Below are 13,812 nucleotides of genomic sequence, written 5' to 3'. Positions count from 1 at the left end.
CTGACTGAGCATGCGCAACCCAAATGTTTCCTTTAACTTTCTGCTGGTTCTCAGGACCCAGTTTGAAAGAAGAGGGAGGTCATGGGGCATTGACGTCAGGCTGATCAGCTGTTTAGGTGTTTCAGGGATAATGTAGTATAAATTCATCCTCTGCCTGAGGGAGAGAAGCCGATGATTTGTCTCCAGACTTACTGTTCACTTAGAGGAATTGCTGGAGAGGTTACTGGCCTCTGTTATATAGCGTTCTAGACAGAATCCCAGAGAATAATTAGCCTTTTGGCAAAGAAGGAGGGAAGTCTAAGTGGCTTGAGAATAACTGTATGGATAATTCGCATCAGAAGTCCTCAGTACTACTGACATCTAAATGGGCCATAAGAATCATCATCACTTGGCCCAGAAAAGAATAAATATACCAGATCTGAATTTTAGAGTATAGCAGTGCCTCAGTACAGAAAGATCAAGCAAATAAATGAAATTTTTCTAATTTTAATAAAAACAGATAGTAAAATCTTCTTGTAGAGAAATATAGTTTCTATTACACTCTTTTCTACTTAACTACAGTTTTTGAGATATGCTATTCAGTCTTACAGAATTGGTTACCTCATTTTTAATGACTTAATATAGAACTCTTAAATGTGTAACCACAATCTTAGTATAAATGTAAAACAATTGGTGTATTTTTCTTAAGAAATTTGATTTTTATTAAGCAAAACAATTCTAAGAGTGCATTTTCTAAAATATTGTGATGACTAACCTCAACATTCTGTTCATGATATATAACCATGCACAAAAAAATAGCATAAAAGCAGGCCAATTTCCTTAATTCACAAATTCTTTGTTATTTCCCATGGAGTGAGCCTCACATCTGGAAAAGTTCATGCAATTAAGCAGTGTGTCCAAGGAGAGACTTTCCTAAGGAATTCAAATAGATGCTTTCATTTTGCATTATCATACCACAATGGAGAGATTTTGAGCATGATAATATGGTTAAGGGAAAGAAAGACATTCCGGGCTACCCGTCCTAGAACTTAAAGGGACCCTTGAAGCCTCCTAAAGATTGTCCATCCCTCAAGGTAGGAGTGTACCGAAACAATTCCAGAGAGTTTACTGTCTAAAGTATTTAAGAAAGAAACTCTATGCTGCCATTGATCTAGAGCCCTCATGATTGTTTTGCAGCCATGAAGGCCTCCTTTGTTTGGAACTTTCCCTTCCTGTTAAGACCATTTCACTCCCTCTGACTATGAAGCCTCTGGACAAAGTCACACCCAGCAGGTGTCTGGCCCTCTCCAAAGCCCCACAACTGTATCATGGTCACCACAAAGGGGACTCATCTTGCTGCCTTGGGGGGAGACCAGAATCAAAGTGAATAACGAAGTGAGAAAATTGCTTTTCCTCCCCAACTGAAAGCACTCCATGACAACCCACAACACAACATTAGCCAGCATGTGCAGGGGTTGATTACTCGGCACTGGAGAAATGACTCCATGTGGCACCTGACTCCTAGCCTTTAGAAGCGGTGAGTGTTAAGGTCTGTAAAGCAGGAAGCTTGTGTCTCCTTGGCAGCAGGGGTTGGAATGATGTGTGGCAGGGCCTTGTCATTTTGCCTTTCAGGATTTTCCTAACTTTCCTATCTACATCCATCCCTACTGGGGACTGTCACTGCGACTCTGAGGTAGAGCCCTTGCCTAGTATGTGTGAGGCCTTGGGTTCCTCTCCCAAAATAAATAAATAGATGAATAAGTAAATAAATAAATAGGTCTCTGTCTTCACCCAACCATTGTTATTAACCAAGATAGAACTGTCTTTATTTTCTATAGTATTTGTCACAATTTTAACAATTTGCTTGCTATCTGCAATGGTCAAGCTTAATTGTGAACTTGATTGGCTTGGGATGTGTCTGGGTGGATCGTTGAGACAGTGTGATTTGGGGTCTATATTTGGTCCCGGCCCCTTCTTCTCTGGCATTGTCCCCTTGTTCTGCTTTCACCAGCCAAGAATTAAGCAGCTTTGCTCTGCACCATCCCTCTCCCACCATGATGTCCCTGCCTTGGAGCCAGCTGCCAAGTGACAGAATACTCTGAAACCATGGGCCAAATAAACCTCTCCTCCTTAATACAAACTCCTGTAGGTGTCAGGTATTTATTCCTAGCAGTTAGAAACCTGACTAATAATACAATGTCCTGTCTTTAGGCTAAAATATTGTTCTAGGAAGGCAAAAACATACTCCTTTAGTCATCTTTATATGCATATCACAAGTAGTACCTGTAGTTAACCTACCTCTCCAGTGATCTAATCCATCTATCGATCCATCATCTCTATCTATATGTCACATCTATTATTTTATCTTTCTATTTAGAATGAAAAAGTAAATACGTAAATAAATAGCATCCTCAGGACTCCGTTCTCATCCACTCCATCACTCTGGAAGACTTTGCCCCTGACCACCCGTTTCTCAGAAAAGGGAGCTCTGGAGTTACACTTCCCTGCATGGCTCTTCATTGGTAGAGAACTCTGGACCCAGTTCTCCCTGTGGTTCCTCTGTGTGTACTCAGCCCGCCAGCACCTACAGTTCATCTGCTTGCAGTTTCTCAGTATCTAACTTTGAGCACTTCCATGGACTTAAGTTTCTGTTTTCAAAGCCAGACCACGGACATTAGGTTAATTCAGACAGCATGGCAAAAGAGTTTCCCTTTAGGGATGAGTTTATGAGCTTCTTACGCCCATGGGATGATTGGCTCATCATTTTGGGCCAATTCTTTCCTACAAAAATGAAGGAAAAGGGGTTTTCTATGGAAGAAAGAAACAAAATAATGCATATTTTATTTATTCACTTTTAAAATGGGAGAGAAACTAAAACTAACTCAATGACTTCTCTTTAGGTAAATGATGTAGGGAAGAAAATCTAAAGTTAAAGTCAGTCCATTCTTCAGAAAAGCAAGTTAGAACTTTGGTAAATAAAATTTATAGCTCATTGTCAGAAAGGCACATAGTGAAAGTAAACAAAATACAATTTATATCTAACAGCTATCAATTGGTTAGGAAGAGTTAGTATCATTTTCATGCATTGACTTACTTATTATACAGTGCTTCCACATTTTCATATCTTTCTTTACAAGTTGCAATACAATATGATATAATGTGGAGAGTGGGGGATTAGCACATAGAAAGGCCTTGAAAAATCTTTGCTGAAAGAATAAATAAAAAGTTAAGTAATGAGAATTTTGCTCCACTACCACTTAAATTACTCTTGAAAAATTCTTTAGTGTTTTAGAGCCTGCAAACCTGTTTTACAAGATGCTTTTCTTTTTCAACTCAGAATACACTTTAACATCTAAGTAACATGAGCAGTCCAAGAGACTTTACATGCTATAAACCAGAATTAAATGTGAACTATAGTAATAACAATATTTTGTACAGAAGTTATTTTACAACTCACCCTGCTTATTCAATAAATATTTGTCTAAATACATGTACTAGACACCACTTTTTAATTTTTTCTAATATTTTGGAGTTCTTTGGTTTAAAAAGCTTAATACATTTCATGGTAAAAATGCAAATGGAGCCAGGTATTCTGGTACATACCTGTTATTCCAGCATTCTGGATGGCTGAGGCAGGAAGATCCCAAGTTTGAATCCAGCTTGGGAAATGTAGCAATATTTTGTCTCAAAAGGAAAAATGAAAACAGGATGAGGACGTAGCTCAGTGCAAAGGCTGTGCGTTAATCCCCAGCTGCACACATAAAAAAAAACACAAAAAAAGAAAGCAAATGGGACATTTATATAAAAAGTAAAGACTTTCACCTATTCCATATTTCAAACACACTCAAAAACAAATCTAGTCCAAACTCTGATTTTCGATCTTATAAAATGCACATAGTATTGTTATAAAAATGTAATTACATTATATATGTTATAAAAATGCAATTACATTTTATATATATATATATATATATATATATATATTGTTCTGCATTTTTGGTACCAATATCCCATAGATATTCCTCTCAGTGCATATAGACTTGCCTCCTTGTTATCAATGAGCTAATAGTATTTCATCAGGCCATTATCTCCTGTGCCATCATGTCCTGTCTCATAATTCCATTATTAATTCATAACAGATGATTCAAACAGTGAAATCGATCACATCAGCTTAATTAGATTAATGTGGAGGTATTGAAGGCATCATTTTTTCACTAACAGTGCCATTTTCATGATGAGTATCATCTAAATTCTGCAGCCTCGGAGAAGATCATAAAGCTTGCCCTTTGTGGCTAGTCTCAGGTAGAAGAGCTCTCCTTTCTGGATCTTACATGACCATCTGCTATTAGGACAGTCTAGGAGGGTTTACAAGACGTGATTTGGCAAAGCTTTCTGGGTAAAGTATGGGGCAGGACAATCAGCCTGGTTCTGCCTGATGTGATGTTGGGGAAAGCCATTGAACTTTGCAGTAGGGTACTTTATTCGTCTTACACAATGGTGTTCCAGAGCTGCTCTCATCCCCTTGTGACACCACACAGATTAGAGCCATTATTCCTCTAGAAAATGATGCTTCAGGAAGCTAAGGAATCCTCTTTATTCCAAGGCTGAAGGCCATCTGTCTCCACCCTCTCCGTGGAATGCACACTTAATTGCATATAAGGCAGGCATTGTCACCTCCCATTTTTAAAGAGGGAAAACAAAGCTCAGAAAAACTAAAAAATTTGCTTAAATCACAGAGGAGCCTAGTACTCAGTTTTCAGAAGTTGGACAGACCCAGGGTCCTCCAGGAGGAGTCAGTGGGCTATGTGTAAGTTGGGTCATGTTGTGGCTATATTTACACTAGAATTAGGAAGGTGCTGACATATGAAGAGGAGGGGGAGTCAGATAAGACCAGGGCAAAGCAAAACCTTTATTACAAGAAGCAATACCAAGCCATTCCGGGGGAGGAGTGGGGATGCCCAGACCTGGGTCACTGACGAATTTCGGGCTGTGTCCAGTTTGATGGGGTAGGGGGTTCTGTCCTCACTCCCTGAGGGTTGACATTTCATTGACTGGATATTGGACTTGTTGCCAGGGGTTTGGTCTTGTGGACTAATAGGGGAATTTGGGTAGGCATGGTGACCTGCACTAGGAGCTACAGTGCTGCCTGCACAGAAGCTGGCGTCAAGCTTGTCAGCTCCAGGGCCTCAGCCGGGGAAATGGCAGACGGAAAGGTGGGAGAGGAGAAGCCTGAGAGGTCGAAGCGAGCTGGAGCCGCCGGAGTAATGGAGGGGAAAGTTCCAGTCGCAGCACTGAGAAGCAATCAGCTGAAGAAGAAGCTGCAGACCTCCCAACAAAGCCTACAAAGATCTCCAAGTTTGGATTTGCCACAGGTAGTCAGGCAACAAAGAAAGCATCAGCTATATCCATCAAACTTGGATCAAGTAAGCCTAAAGAAACTGTTCCAACTCTTGCTCCAAAAACCCTTTCAGTAGCAGCAGCTTTTAATGAAGATGAAGATAGTGAACCACAGGAAATGCCTCCAGAAGCAAAGATGAGGATGAAGAATATTGGAAGGGATGCACCAACATCAGCTGGACCAAACTCTTTCAATAAAGGAAAGCATGAGTTTTCTGATAACCAGAAGCTATGGGAATGAAATAAAAAATCTCACCTTGGAAATGTCCATGACCGAGACAATTAAATGATGTGTTTTGAATTGGGGTGTGGGGTGAGTGTAAAGTTAAAAAGAACAGTTTCCTTTTTAAAAAGGGTATAAGACTATCTTTGAAGACACTTTTTCTTTTTCTTTTTCATTTTTCTAAAGATTGAGTGGTACACTAATAAGTGAGAGTTTGAAATTAGAGGTAATTTATGTTTTACATACAGATTTGAAGACATTTGCTAATTTTGTAGTTTCATGTGATTAGTTCCCAAAGGTTACAGATAATAAAGATATCAGAAATGGGTACCTTCTTAAGAATTGCATATTTTTTTAGACACAACTATTAGCACATTAAGAGGGAAGCAAAAAATAACTGTCTATTTAAAACTGTCAGCATTTACTCCTAAATTAACTCCCTCATTACCTAAACCAACTGTCTGGCTCCCAGGAACAGCCTTATAGAGAAAGGGGAGTATTGTATTGAATGGAAAATGTTGCTGGACTATTGACTGAAAGTAAATTTAGATAAAATTAAAATAGTTTTCTTTTCCTTATGGGCATTTGTTTTGCTACCATATTATTAGGTATTGCATTGCTATCAGTGGATACAGATGCTTAGCTCTTTTACTAAAAATAATTTTTTTAAAAAATTTCTATGTGAAGTATTGTATTTGAAATGGCCCATTTCACTTTAATTGTCTTGTCTACCTTCATTAGTCTTCAAAGAACAGCCATTTGCTACCAAAGTAAATCAGTGTTTGAATGTCCTTCTCTTGGTTTGTGTTTGTTTATTAACTAATTCTTATAAGCATTTCCACCAGAATTTGAAGCAAATCATAAGGAAGCTGTTTCTTTTAAAATAAAAACAACCACCAAAAATTTAAATGTGCATACTGTTTAAGTATTTGTCTGTTTTTTTTATTTTTTAAAAGGTATAAACACCAAAAAAAAAAAAATTTAACATTGTAGAAGATGGAAGAAGATGCATTTTCTATAACTTTGTCTACACATTTACATTACTAAGTTGTTAAATCCAATTTGAATTGAACTCACTACAGGATTTCTTATTAGAACAATTATATGGTTTATTTTAAGTGTACACATACGGCCCAGTGGCCTGGGCATATTGTAGCTACTGAAAATGAAAGAAAATGTATCTTCCAACACATTTTATAGAATTGTTCATCACATATACTATTAGATTTGTGTACTGTAGAGTGTTTTGTTTTGTATTTTTGTATTGTATATGAACTTTTTTAAAGCGATAGTTAAATACATCTTTGAAAACATAGTCACAGACAAAAGAAAAATGATACAGTGATTTCTTTCAGAATGCCTACAGTGTTAAATTTGGAAGCAGCTTCAGACTGTTTTATTGGTGGTAGTTACTTGCTGATCTTTTCTAATAGTAACTCCAGAGAAGAAACCTGCGCATATGCCTAATAAATTGTTCTTTTACATTAAAGTTTAGATTAAGCCCCAAGTAAAACAATGGAAATGTATATAGAACTATTAGTTCTTACATGATTTAATTATACCAAGATACATGAATTTAACTTTAACTTTACTTTTATGTAGGCAAACTGTTCATTTTTGTCCATTTTACTGTTGTTAACATCCCTCTCCTACATACTCTTTTCTTGAACCAAATGAAATACTAATCTAAGGTCAAGATGAGGAGAGGAATGACTGAGATGAATGTCTTCACTAAAGTAACCAGTAAATTTTGTCAAACTCAAAAAAAACACAAAACTGTCAGCTTCAAACAACAAAGCTGCTTAAAAACTGCTCACTGCTCATCACCACACAGAGGTTGCTTTTCCTACCCTCTAAAAAGGGCCCAAGTCTGTGCCTACAATACTAACAGAAGTCTAAGCGGATTCTAGTACAAAGAACCCCCAAAGCTCCAAAGGTGACCCTGGGTTATCCCTGTATTTGCAAGTGACACTTCACACAGAGGACTCACTAGGGGTAATGGCATGTCCGAGACTGCCAGCTCTCCTGTGACCTGGGCCCTCACCACAGCGGGCATAGGTAGTCTGTCCCAGCTAAATGATGCCTGCTTGTGGCTGTCAGGGCCCACCATTGAGAGTGGTGAGGCCTCCAGACCTCCCAGGCACTGAGGGATGGGGACTTAGCATGAAGCATCCATGCCTGTATGATTCCAGCAAGTTAGCCAGCTTTGACAGCCCTGGGTGCCTGCATCACCAGGGGCTCCTGGTTGCCACAGCTCTGCCACAGTGCTGCTCTCTCCTGTTCTGCAAATAGCATCTAAATCTATGTGTTTGTCTCCAGAACACACACAGGCAGGAGCTAACTGAGCACAGACTGTGTTCTTAGGTGCCTCAGTTGTTCATGCAACCACTCATTCACTCAGTAATAAATATTTATTATGTGCTCATTATGAATGCAAAAGGCATGCAATAAAATTAGTTGGGCAAGATGATTGTTTAGAAGATTTTTTTTGGTCTCATGTTTGACTCTCATCCCCTCCAACATCATTCCCACATTAATTTTTTACCAGTTGGTGATCTGGACAATGTTCTTAGTCTTTCTGAGTTTTACAGTTCTAACCACAAAAGAGGAAAGTGCCTCACAGCATTGTTTCAGGTTTAAGTAATTCCATCTCTGAAAGTGTTTATAAAGTGTAACACAATATGCAAAAGTCATCTGTTTGTTGTACAGATAGCTATGTGTCTAGTACTGGGTTTTCTACACCCATCCAATATTCTGTTTACAAAAAATATAGATTTTACCAAAGAGAGCTATGCAAATGTATGCACTATTGGAATTTTTATTTTTTATTGTTTCGGTCAGATCTTGTTTTTAAAATATCAAAGGAAGTATAGGGAATATTGTTTCCACCACTAACTCCTTTGGCAGTCTTTTCATCTAAGAGGAAGGATCTGTCCATCAAGATGAGTAGAAGCTGGCTGGTAGCTCTTTGCTGACCTGCTCTTTGACTCCATGTCTGTGAGCAAGAGCTATCTATGGGTGCTCCATTCAGAACGTCTGTTCCTGATGCTTTTCCTTGCACTTTGCCACAGTGAGACTCAGACCAGTCAGTAAACAATTTTGGATGGGATAAATCAGTGTCTTTGGTCCCCTTTCCTTTCAACGTATTTTAGTGACCTGATACTTTTTTCATGAGCTATTTACATTCATAATAGTGAGTGAACAAATAAATGTCTTTGACAAAAAAATAAAGCATTTCATTACCACACCCTAAGAGTTAAATTGATAGATCATTTTGTTACCTACTTATATTCAGAAAGGATAGATTGGGAAATTTTCTAGAAATGAAAGTATTACTTTTTCTAGATACATCCCAAATTTAGTCAGTGTAAATCATAGCTTAATATGGGATTTGATAAAACATAGCAACTTGGATAACTTTACAGAATGTCACTTAAAATTGGAGCTGACTAGAAAAGCTCCAGAAGAAATGATTTTTTTATCATTTATTAGTGATATGAATTTAGTATGTGATCCCATTCCTCTTACTGCTTTAGAGTCGAGTTAAGATTTGAATGTCAACTCCACAACTTTCTGGCATCTTCTTTTTGCTCTTAGGGAATAGGTTCTGTTTTCTCTCCTGGATCCACGGCCTACCCTCTCAGGTCATCTCTCTGCCCCTAGAGACATAGGGATCATATCAGTAACTCTCATTCCTTATGGTTTCCAGTTCTCTACAGTTAATAGGAAGACCCCAGAGGAGAAGGAAGGAAAGAAGAAAAGAAGGATTGATTGTGGTTATTGAGAATTCAGGCTAAGCATTTCTGCACTTCTGTTATCCTGAGGTTAGAGAATTCAGGCTAAGTATTTCTGCAGTTCTGTTACCCTGAGGTTACTGCAGGCTGGTTGTTTTCTTCAACAGAGGTCTCTGGTCTTGTGAAGGCAGCTGCTCCATAGAACTCTTCACTTCTGAGTTTCAACAACCTCATCTTTCAGGTCTAGGAGTAAATTATACCTTAATGTTATCTTGTAATCACATCTTTGTGAATAGTCCCTTTGCAAGTAAATGCTCCTCAAATTACTTTATTTTGAATGTCACCCATTCTGTTAAATCCTTGATTGGAATAGACTCATTAGTTCATATCTTTGTATCTTATCTCTTATTCTGGCTCCATCTTTCTGGTTATAAATTCTCTAGCTCTACTTCTTTTTCTTTTAAAAATAATTTTATCAAAATTTTGTTTCAGTCTCACTTTTAAGTGAAGCACAATATAAGCAAAAGAAATAAAATCTTAGTTATTATTTGAAGCCTTTAAGACACTTCAAATCTTTTGAAAAATGAGGTAGAGAGGAAGTCAAAGTAGAGGAGGGGAGAGAAAAAGGAAAGTAAGAAAGAACAAGTCCTTTGATGAAAATATATCCAAAGTCATCATCATCACTACCAACAAAAAAAATGTTTAGTGAGCTTTTAATATAATTTAGGCTCTGAAATAAACAATTTACATTCACAATTTCCTGAAAGCCTCAGAGCACTGAATAAAGAAAGTGAGGTTTAGAGGGCCTAAGTAATTCCCCTGGGGCCACACAACCTGCATCAGGGCAGGAATTCAACCGAATTAAGTCAAGGCTTTGTATCAAGGTAGAAATAAGTATGGTTTCTCACTTTCTTCTATTATGAAATGTGGTACTTTACAAAATGAATCAATAAAGCAGAAACTTTAGAAAAAACTGTCAAATAAATATCACTACTTATTTTTAAACCTTATTAACTAATCTTGATCATTTTCTTTTGCAAATCTCCTGAATTCTATGTTGGAATAAGACCTCTTTTTGTCCATTCCCACTTAGCTTTTAGACCAGCCTTCCTTCTGAGCACCTCTGAGAGTCTTGTCTTTAAGTTTTATACTTTTATTCCTTCTTGGTCTTTGGCAATGCTAAATATAAGACTTTTATATTTCCTGCCATCAGCAACAACTAAAGGCAAAAAGAATTTGTTACTAGGAAGGTAAGTGCTGACCAGACGCCAAAAGATTTTTTCAGTTTTATTTCCTTTCCCCTTCCCATCAAAATGCTCTCATATTAATTTAAAATAGAAATCTTGAGTTAATGGGAATCCCATGATGGTTGACCTCCTTGGGGAAAACCTTTAAAGGACTTCAGCTGAAAACACACTACCAGGAAGAGGAGGGCTGACCACAGATCTAACCAGGTCTATGAAAGCCCATTTACATGACTTTTAACATAGCCTCATTAGGATGATAGATTTTGATTTGTAACTATACAATTCATTACCAATATTCAAGATTTTCCAAACATCTGTTTCTATTTATCACTCTACTTTTCTCAAATTCCTTCTGAGCTCATTGGCTGACCTTGACATCACAGCAGAGCCCTAAATCAAAGCATTCCCCATTCTCCATGTTTTTTTTCCAAAGAAGGTCCCGAGTTCTTATTATCCAAGCAATAACAGATTTCATTTCCGAGACTTCTTATCTTTCCTTTAGCCACATCGTAAATAACTGAAATTTTTGTACGTTTTTTAAAGAAATAATGGTTAACAATTTGAGTATGACCTCTGATTAGTTTATGTAACTTTGTTCATTTCCTTTTTCAACTATGCAGACAAGCAGAAAATTGGACAGATCCACACTTAAGTTATAAATTAAATTGAGTAAAAATTGATCTTACACCAAGGAAATTACCAAGTTTGAAGTGCTTCCGATGCCCTTGAAAATCATGAGAATGTAATTTTATATACGTAAGGATGTAAAATCTAAGGATCTCAGACAGGTAACCACAGAAGGTAACCACCTGGGCCTAAGTGGGGAGCTTAAATTTGTCTTTCAAACTGTTGCCCCCAACAGTGATTTATCAATGATTTATCCAAGGTCACATAAATGGATTTCTGCCTAAGTGAGCCTTCCTGTTTCCCTAGGCCCTGTGTCTGAAAACTGAGTGTCTTACTCATTCTCTTCTAAGCCCTGAAGGGATAGAGTTATGTAATTCTCCACAGGTATTTTGGCAGCTTCTGGGACATCTGAATCAGGGCTCATCTTTGTTCCTCTGTGAGGAGAGAATATACATTTCCCATCAGGGACATTAGACCACCAGAGAAAATGGTCACCTCCAAAGCAAGATGAGAGCTAAGGCACCAACCGATGATCTAGCTTCAGATGCCATTTATTGGGCACCTACTATTCATCAGACACTGTGTGAGGTGCCTCCCACAAGGACTGCCTCCACTGGGCCAGAAGGTTTACATACCTGAACTAATGCTCCCACTAGTCATTCTTGAGACCTTGGACCAAAATTTCAGCCTGTTTCCTTCCTGCAAAACTGGAGTAAAGTTACCTGACCTTATCTCCTAGAATTATTGTTTGAGTCAAATGGACTCATACATTGCAAAATACTCTTTAAAATTATTATGGAAATATAAGTACAAAGAGAAAATAGAAATCATAAATATGCAGCCATATACATTTCCACAAGCCAAACACACAAGTATAATCAACACACAGTTGGAGAAACTGGACACTACTCCAGGAATGCCCTACCATGCTACCTATTGGCTCCCAGGCTCCCAAAAAGTAACCACATTTTGACTTCTAACAATCTAGATTTGTTTTGCTTGGTTTGACTTTATACTTCAAAGGAATGAGATGCTATATGCTCTTTTGTGTATGACTTTTTTGCTTAGATACACGTTTGTGAATTTCATTCTTATACCGTAGTTTTTTGTGCTTTTGTAGATTCTTTATTGTCATTGCTATCTGGATGCCACTGTATGAGCAGACAACATTTTATGTATCACTCTTCTATCGAGAGGCCTTTAAGTGGTTTCCAGTTTTGGTCCATTAACAATTACTCATTTCTGATGAGTCTACACTGGAAGTCAAATTGCTGCCTCCTTGGGCTTGAATTCATTCAGTTTTGGGAGGTACTACCAAATGGTTTTCCAAAATTGTGGCTCCAAATTACATGCCCAACAACAGTAACTGAGAAACACCAACTGAGTTTGAGTTTTTGTCGTTGTTGTTTTGTTTTATTTTATTTTTCTTCTTTTCGTTTTAGTTACAGTACTTCTTAAAATAACTGTTATATTAAGAAGTTATATTAAGTTCTAAGTTTCACCAAGTATTGATTCTAACAACCAACTAAACCTGAAAACCACTGAATAGCTGTTACCAATTTTGATTTCATGTGAGAATTATTTTTAAAGGAAATTAAGTTTTATAAAATTGGAAGGTAGTTTTTATAATTTTTAACTAATTTGAGACAAAACAGTTGCAAAGAATGATATATTTTTAATAGTAAGCAAAAGTGACAATAGACCCTCTCTATTCACTTCAAAGCCTAGAATGATTTTGCTTCTCTGCTCTTCTCTGCATACCATTTTCTACCACCACCACCCTTCACCAATACAAACAAAGTAAAGGGAGTGTGGAGAGAAAACAAAATCAAAACAGCTCCTGTTACAGTGTGGTCGAATAACCAGAGAAATAAAGGAGACGGTATTCAGCTAAGGGGGAAAATATAAAAACAAAGAGATTTAATGACCTCAAAGCAGTGGTTTTGATCAAGAGGCAAAAAATGTTGGAATGTAAATGGAAAATTCCTGTACTAGGTAAAGCTTCAATTCTGTAACTGTTAAGTATGAAAATATGACAAAGCTTAGTCTTAATATAGATTCATTCCAGCCATGTCTGGGGTTGTACATCTATATAACTGTTTATTTGCCTTTCCATGAGGACATTGTGAAAATCCTGCCTAGTACGTGAAGGAATCTAATGCACAAGGTAAGTTAACAATTTAGCTCTATCTGACATAGTTTAAACAGGCCCTTTAGGTCATAGTCAATGAATCTGAAGGAGTCACTGGTCTGAAGAAATTCATGCATTTCATTGTTAATGTCACATTACAAATAGTATTCCAAGAATATTTGACAATTTTTGCTACTCTGTGAAGTGAGGATTCAGCCCCAAAGTTAAGTACTTTCCTTTTTTTTTCTTTTTTTTTTAACAAGCAAAGGATATTTTATTGCATGTGTATTCTCCAAAATCCCCCACAAAAGTGCACCCACAAATAGGAGAAAAGAACAAAGTTTTCTAGCCTCTCTGGGATACACAGGGCATCATATCTCATAGAAACATGGCTAGTATAAAAACAAAGTGTACTGGTTAACATCACCCTTTGTTTCCGGGTCAAAAAAGGCTGTAGAGAAAAACACTTTATTT

At 37.4% G+C, this 13,812-nt stretch overlaps 1 pseudogene; it reads left to right on the top strand.

Moving 5' to 3' along the window:
• Positions 1-5,162: 5,162 nt before the first annotated feature.
• LOC110345196 (PEST proteolytic signal-containing nuclear protein pseudogene) lies at positions 5,163-5,662 on the top strand (annotated as a pseudogene).
• The last annotated feature ends 8,150 nt before the right edge of the window (positions 5,663-13,812 follow it).

Source organism: Heterocephalus glaber, unplaced genomic scaffold, assembly GCF_053883595.1.
Source record: "Heterocephalus glaber isolate CG9 unplaced genomic scaffold, H.glaber_assembly_v1.0 deba00000809, whole genome shotgun sequence".
Lineage (NCBI taxonomy): Eukaryota > Metazoa > Chordata > Mammalia > Rodentia > Bathyergidae > Heterocephalus > Heterocephalus glaber.
The sequence above is the reverse complement of the archived record's forward strand: the minus strand, read 5'-3'. Positions and strand labels throughout refer to the sequence as shown.